The sequence below is a fragment of the Saccoglossus kowalevskii genome, chromosome 22, assembly GCF_978046115.1.
Source record: "Saccoglossus kowalevskii chromosome 22, keSacKowa6.1, whole genome shotgun sequence".
NCBI classification, from domain to species: domain Eukaryota; kingdom Metazoa; phylum Hemichordata; class Enteropneusta; family Harrimaniidae; genus Saccoglossus; species Saccoglossus kowalevskii.
Window position 1 is genome coordinate 11,275,774 of NC_140662.1, and position 8,003 is coordinate 11,283,776.

The following is an 8,003-nucleotide window of genomic DNA, read 5'->3' on the forward strand; positions in this document are numbered from 1 at the left end:
AATCATAATCATATGTGAATGGCTGAATTCCAAGCTATGAATATGCATATTCTAAAATTATAATATTCTATTCGAACAGCAAGTCGCTGTCTGTTTACACATGGTTAAGTGGCAGGAAGAATTGAGGATTTCCGTTTGTTTGTTTTTCTGTAAAGATGAAAGTTTATACCATTTTAACCGCGAGCGGGCGCATGCGGTGGTTGTCGCAATACTTATCAGTATATCGGCACGCTTAAAATGTCTTAAAATGTCTTTTAAAACTGATTTAAAATCAGACAAGATAGATCCTTTTTTTTCAACTGAGATATAGAAAATAATGAAACATAAATTAGAATAAATGAATGAGTAGAAATTGGACACACTTACCTATCTCTATGGTTCCTACAGTTAGACAGCTTACGCAGTACGTATTTACTATAATTAGACATAGTCTTTACCTTGCCGTTTATTCGGTGTTATTTGCTTACTTTACTTCCTATGTCGACAGCAACTATGAGTTTAAAAATTTTTTTAAATCTTAAAACCTTAAAACAATCTTCAAAACAGTATAACCATAAAATAAAACAACAAAAAAACTAACGAATTACTTGAAAACAGTTGATTTTAGCAGGAAAGAACTGAGTTAAGGTAGAGATGCAGGTTGGGGACTATATTTTTAATTGGCTCTAATTACTGTAATTACACAAGTAAAATATAACCTTTACCCATTAAGTTATATATCATTTGAAAGAGTTTTATTTAAACTGTCGAGTTTTATGGTTTACAATAATGTACTATGATACCATATTAAGTGGTGTTGATTTTGGGTTAAAATCATGCATTTTAGGTGAAAGTGCACTTAAAACTTTTTAACTTTTGAATGCATACCCTGATTTTGATTTAAAAACACTTATTTAAAACTTCTGTTTACTAGGAACATAATGGCTTATTTATTAGTGTTTCCATTGAAAAGTTTTTACACAGTGCTCTTTGAAACATTCACATTTTATAAATCGTTCACAGTTAACAGAGCCGCTAATTGGCAGCTCTATTGTTTCCGTTCCAGTGAAGACAGTGAAACCATACGAAGCCATTTACTTAGGATGGACCTGAATAACGGCCCCTGAAAATTTCATTGAAAACAAATGAACCGTCTAGAAGTTAAATAGTTTTAAAGTTGAAATTTTGAGTAAAAAATGAAACTGAGATAATCGCCATTTTGTAAAAAAAAAGTTTTAAAACGAATCATTCGCTTCATATGTGTAACAGAAACTCATAGAAATACACCATACACCGAAATTTGCTGATGTCAAATCGTCAGGTAAAAAAATAAAATAAAAATATTTACAATTCGGGGGAAACGGACGAAAAATCGTCCGCGAAGTCTCAACCTTGCATGAAAACTGTCATGACGTCGTGTTATCAATTCCACTTACGGAGTGACACAATGGATTACGTAAAGCCGATTAGATATTCATACAGTTATATAAACATAGCGATCGCCATTGGGTGGGTTGAGTGTAAATTTACGCAGTTTCCGTGGACCGTGCGAAGTTAGACGACCAGGTTGAAATGGGCCCTAATATTTTACTACATAACGGCTATTCGCAGTTTTTACTACTCAATCACCCAAACGCCGGTGAAACAAATTCGAAATGAAGTCACATTGGAAGGGGAACTATTGTAAATCGAGGCAGGTTTCATTTAACTACAGACGAGACAGGTCGATGCAAATTAAACGAACCCTGACCCCTGGAAATACCTCATCCATAGAGTTCCTTAGTACCAGAGGTCGCCGATCACGGCCATACAACGTAGTTTGCGACATCGCTACCGGTGCATGCTAGCTGACAAGGGGTTTCCGATTAAGGTAACCAAGATGGCATCGCAGAGTGCAAGATTTTTCCGCGGTGTTTAAAAACAGCATCTCATTGCCGATTTTTCGGTAATTTCTAGGGTTTTATTTTTTATTTTTAATTAACTGAGCATTTTATGTTTGTGTATTTTGACACTGAAAAGTTAGTTATTGATGACAGCGACAGCAGTGTTGTTTGTCAATTGCATCGCAATCCTATCAGCACTATAATCGTTACAGCCAAACGAAAAATGTTTACTTCAGTGTTAAAATGCCGTTGGAGTAAAAATGTGTGGAAATTGTTTTTAGTTTCGCCCACAATGCGAAAAAGCTTGAAATCTATGCACCATGAAAACAAAAGAAATTGTGGCCTTGTTTTGCGCTAAAATTAAATCGCCCTATCGACGCTACATCCTACATGAAAATAAATGAAAAATCAATTTATTTAAGGGTGAAAAGTTTACTTATTATTTACAACTGTATGTTTTGTTTCATTCACCTCGCATGCTGGAAGCGTCTACGTCTTGCCTGTTTTTGTAGTTTGCTACTGTAGTTGATCGCGCTTGGGGTAAGTAAACAGAGAGCCAGGACAGGAAGTCGCACACCGCTACCCAACACTGAGGCCAGCAATCATTTGCATATAACATCAACAGTGACTTGTCAATCAAAGAGCAACGCAAACAAACTTTCGGGACTTTTAATCACATACGCGTGCCTCGGCTCCCTATATTTTAAAATTGATTTTTGAGTATGTTCCAACATTGGCAATGCTCCGAATTTTTAACAATATCTAGCCAAGACTGTCTGTGTAAGAAAAAGCAAAAAAAAAAAAAAAAAAATTCACTCTGAGTGCCCACGAACCTGCATCTCTACCTTAACTCTATAATAATAGACTTTGCAAAGGATTATGGGATAGAAAAATGAACTTGAAATTGAATCAAAGCGGAACGCAACGCGAATAATGTATACGAAAGAAGCCAATATTTCACCGATGGTGGCGCTCTTCACACATCTTCGTTCGTGTCGTGTTGAGACTGCGTTGTAGCATAGACTTGTGGAGTATATGGTTGTACTTCCAGTATAATGTTATTTTTTTATCAGCTAAAATGTGCCATACTTGTTATATATTTATAATTTTAACTTTCATATAGTTTATTCATTAAACGATATTGAATACTCAAATCAAAAACTCGACAAACAACTTGAACCAAACTATTATCTGATTTTGTTATTATTATGCAATTTTCAGAAAAAGTCATCATGATTGACGCACAGTAACTGTTTAATATGCACGGCATGTCCATAATTATGTTAAACACTGTTTACTGTACTGTGTTTACTCTTCCATCCATCCTGGTATGCACTGGTGTGCTCAGATCGGTGTTCGGGTAACAACCCACTAGCAACGTTTTCGTTTGTCGGTGACCTCAAATCTATCTTGTATTTATCTTATATAGATGTTCTTCTTTGCTATATTTTGCCAATGTTGATTATGCTTTCTTGTTTTTTTTTGTGTGTGTTTTCCCGAGCAGTAATGGCCAATTTGGAGAAGAATGAATTTGGCGTGGTATAATTTAGGATGTGCGCCCTCTTTCTTTTATCTATATAGTCTGATCAAGTAAATCCGTGACTACGTCCGTGTTAAAAATGAAAATTGTTTATTTACATTCCAGGTTGAATGAATGTTGAGATATTTTGGAAGTGACTTGGAACAATACTATTAATCATGGTAAATTTAATATCGTGACATAGTGGTAAAATTAAATTCAATGGCGCCTGTGTTCGGCTCATGACAAAAACGGCATTTTGTTGGTGTTGATAGTATCTATGTACAAGCTTTTAGCACTGGGGCGCGCATCATAACTCTCAAGGATCTGTCCCATTGGACAAAGATTTCTCTAAACCGTTTTACTGGCTTACCATTTTGAATCTTATTAAATTCTGAAGAAGCCTGGCGAAATACGTTTGCAGTGTGTGATCCGAATATCAATTTTACCTCTGGTGAAAGACAACTTATAGAGGTGTTAAAAATGTTGCCAATCTTTTGGAGGAATATAGTCACCAACATAAGTACTCGTTCTCATTACCTGGCGTATTTCTTTGGTTTCTAACAATCAGTATGGTTATTTTTTTGCTTACGATTGACAAAAAAAAAAAACAGTATTACTCTAGCAAAACATCAAACTATTTAGCAATTCGGAAAAAATACTATCCAAATATGGTCATGCCCTGGTGACCTTATTTTTACCAACCAATAGCACAACCCATACAAGATAGTGGGCAATTTCAGTCACTGTAATGAGTCAAATCGAAGGAAATGACGTAGGAAGTCCTGATTGAGTTAACCCTCACCGAACAAAAAAAAAATCAGACTTTCATTTACTCTAAAGTTATACTTTATTTGTCAAGTTCATAAATACATAAATATGAAAATGCAGGAGGTAGGGTATATATGGAAAGCCCGACATGAAAGCGGCAGAAAGATGTCACGTTTACCCTGTATCGACAGAAGCGGGATTTCAATGTTAATTTACTTCCGGTTGTTCCAAAAGTTCGCCAGTTTTACTGCGAAACATTACAATGAAATTCCTATGCTTTTACAATATTTTCGACAGATGCCATGATCTCAGACACGGAATCGTTTGAACTATAAATAGACATTACGAATTGCAATGCATATGTATTAGAACATCATCCATTATGTCAAAGACACTAGTTTTTAGTGTCTTTGATTATGTGCCTTCATGTGCCTGGCATCCGTTTTCATCAAATCATGACGTCATTCATGCATACTTGTGTCACGGTATCTTCCACATAGCAATACTGGTATCTGTCACCATAGAGATACTATGGGACGACATTGGTGTGTAAAGATAATTTAACTTAGTCATTTTAGTACGTGTGGTCACGTTATGCTTAGTATCGTTACACTGTGTACCTATTTAAATAACCTGAATATCCGAAATGCAGAATGTCCTGTCATGGCTTTTGCGACAGCAGCCGAACTTCGACTAAGGCAAGAAACAGCGCCCTCATTGTCCATATTCGTCAGTCCCGTCATAACAACTCAGAATAGACACGAGCATTACTACATCCGGGCTACTGTCATGAAATCTGAATGCAACCAATCACAAAACTATTCATCGTGGCAGATCGCCTCTCATTAAAAGTCACACGATATCAACAGAAAATATGTCAGCTAATAGGATTGATACATAGATTAGACAATTATAAGGTTTGGGCGCTAGACTTTTTGAAGTGGACTGTTTTCCTGAAATTCGTCAAAGTAGAATTACATGAAAACTCCCAACATTCACAAAAACAGGAATTGCATCCAATCATGACAGTAGCCGCATGATGTTCGTTGATCGGTGTCGGTTAGGCGCCGTCCGTCAGGATCGTTGTACTCAATAAACGGACTGTACTGTCCCTAAAAATAAGAAAAAAGACAAGTTTTTAGAATATGGGAAATGCAAAACCCTGTTTTTTTTTATTATATGGTTCAATAATGTAAATCGAGTTACGATGCTATGGCATTGCGTTGCAGTACATGTGAATATTGCGTAACAACTGTTGTTATTAGTACTGAACTGTACTAAAAAAAACAGAAAACACTTTTTATTTTTCTGTGTGTCGTTTACATACAAGTTACCTGCGTTATTGCTGATAACAAGAACAGTGTACATGAGTGCCGACTAGACATTCGTTGATATTTCAAACAATTCTTGGGCTAACATGAACAGAAATAGTAAACAAATACCTGACGCCTCATTCAATATGTTTTTGTTCACGCGCCACTGACGTGTCGCGCCACGGCGGTTTGTATGTTCTAAAAGGCGCGTAAAATAATCTGACGCGCGCGCTTCAAGGTGACTATTACGCTTTAACGCTTAAAAAATGAAGAGTTTTGTTAATTTTGCTCTATATTCTTACATTTAATGCTGAATTTTATCGGAACAGCAAAGCAGTCGCACAGACACAGAGGAAGGTTACATAATCCACCCTTAAGCCGGAGACTGAACTACCTGTTGATGAGAAAACAAAAACAAAAACAACCAATTAAATGAATAAATAAACGGCAGAGTTGGATTAACACGGCACAGATACGATTGTAACCGTTGTAAAAGTTGACAGCTCACAGTGGAACGCATATGGACTCGTAATATTATATAGATTCATCAACTTACCGGCTTCTGTTGTACCTTCCATCTCCTCGCCGTTCACGTCCCGCAAATCCCGTTCATTCAGAAATTCTGGGGTGAGAAAAAAACGAGCATCACGTAAATCAAACTAAACGTTGAAAAATAGTCTAATTTACAGTGAGCAACTAGTATTTCATGTGAACATACAAGTTGACATTTATGTAAGGCCAGACTTTTATTATCCCTTGTTTCGCGAACCCGCCGAATGAACAGGCGCCGAAAATGAAATAAAAATAAAATTTTATTTCAGCGTAATTTCTCGCGCCCGCCGACTTGTATGTGCAATAAATTGCTAAAAAAAAAACTTATTTTTATCTTCATTTTTAAAACCCAAGTTGCATTTTCGTGGGAGTATCATGGAAATTTATCGCAAAATGAATATATTCTGTTTATTTTCCTCCGACGTAGTCGTGTCAAGTATTCCTGTATTTTGAATTTAAATAAACTAAACTGACTTAAGAAGACTACCCCCTCAATAATGGCGCATGGCGCGGAAACAGTCACAGTTAAAATCGTAAACGTCATAATTTATACATTCATCATACTCGAGACAGTCAAAACGTGACTTACGGCATGGCTAAACTAGTAAAACTCTAGGTTCAGCAGTATTTAAAACACAGTGCACTCACTTACCGTCTGGGTTGTTACATTTAACGTAGGTAACCAACAGCACGAGTGCAACACATACAATTACGGCGAATCTGTGGAGAAAAAAGACGGATACAAATACAAATTCTGTCATCATCATAATCATCTCACCGGCTAAGTGTGTGCTTATATTTAAAGGAAACCCTATTTCTGAAATTGGGTTTCTAGTGCTGATTTCTCATCACGGCATAGACGCGGTAGGCGGTAACGAACTGCTGGTTATGACACGCAGATTATGTACCTGTGGTTTAATTATTAACAGAAATAATAGTAGCTACGTTAATAACAACCACACACGATACGCTCACAGATGTGGTGAATGTTTTTACATCGCCGACAATGAGAGGCATACTGTGTGTACAGACGATGATGCGATCTGCATGTAGACGAGACAATTGACCTCAAGTAACAGTCGCGACATTATACGCCACAAACCCAGGTGAGTGAACGAAACCCGCTAGATTCACACAAAACAGAAGCCGATTTTTTGGAGCACTTTACGCGATGAGCACCTTCAGAATCACCAACGAAAAATACAGAATTAGATCGGGGATTCCCAACGTAGGACAAACGAAATCGCTCTGAATTTGCCAGCAAACTTATGATACATGAGATAAGATTTAAAAAAAAACCTACCTCATTGTGGGTTTGTTGTAAATGTTAGTTTGATTGCAGTTTCTTCCTTCGGCGTAACCTCTGTAGTGCTGATTTTGGAGTCGCCCTGTCTGCTTTTATATCCTCCGATGGATGACGTGTTACTTGTCACGTGACGTTGAGTTTAAACGACCTGTGATTGGACACTTCTGCTTTGAAATGTCGTAACGCTACACCGCAGACGCTCGCTCCAATGTTTGTTTGAAAGTCACCCTAGTAACGAGTGAAATATTGACTAAAATAAAGTACATGGTTACAGTGCTGGGGTAATGGCGAATAGGGCACATTATTATTTTTCAGTCTTGAAATACAGAAAGAAACTAGTTACATTGTAAGTGAATTCCTCCATCAAGTTCCAGAGCTTACTACATGTCCTGAATTAGTATTCTAATCTACAATTTCATAGAAACATTTGTCATAGCGAGGTCACTGGAATCTATTTGTGTGCCCGTGACACTAATATATACTAAGTGTCATAGTTATCGTCGTCTTGTAGAAAACTAAAAAAAAAGCCCACACCGACGTAATATACACACGTATTTTTGAATCTTTGCACGTCGTTCGCGGCAACTAAGTATGGTATATATTAAAAGTCAGCGTATTAAGGAAGTAAGTTGCCAAAAAAAAAATAGCTCATGAGATTTCCTTTACCTTATAGAGCGTTG

The 8,003-nt window shown here is 36.8% G+C and overlaps 1 long non-coding RNA gene across 1 annotated transcript; it reads right to left on the reverse strand.

Moving 5' to 3' along the window:
- Positions 1–4,207: 4,207 nt before the first annotated feature.
- Positions 4,208–7,464, reverse strand: LOC102808580 (uncharacterized). The gene is made up of 5 exons (XR_438487.3): positions 7,321–7,464; positions 6,670–6,737; positions 6,022–6,087; positions 5,768–5,859; positions 4,208–5,264 (listed from the first exon to the last, which is right to left on the reverse strand). It is a non-coding gene; the product is annotated as an uncharacterized LOC102808580 (long non-coding RNA).
- Between the last annotated feature and the right edge of the window lie 539 nt (positions 7,465–8,003).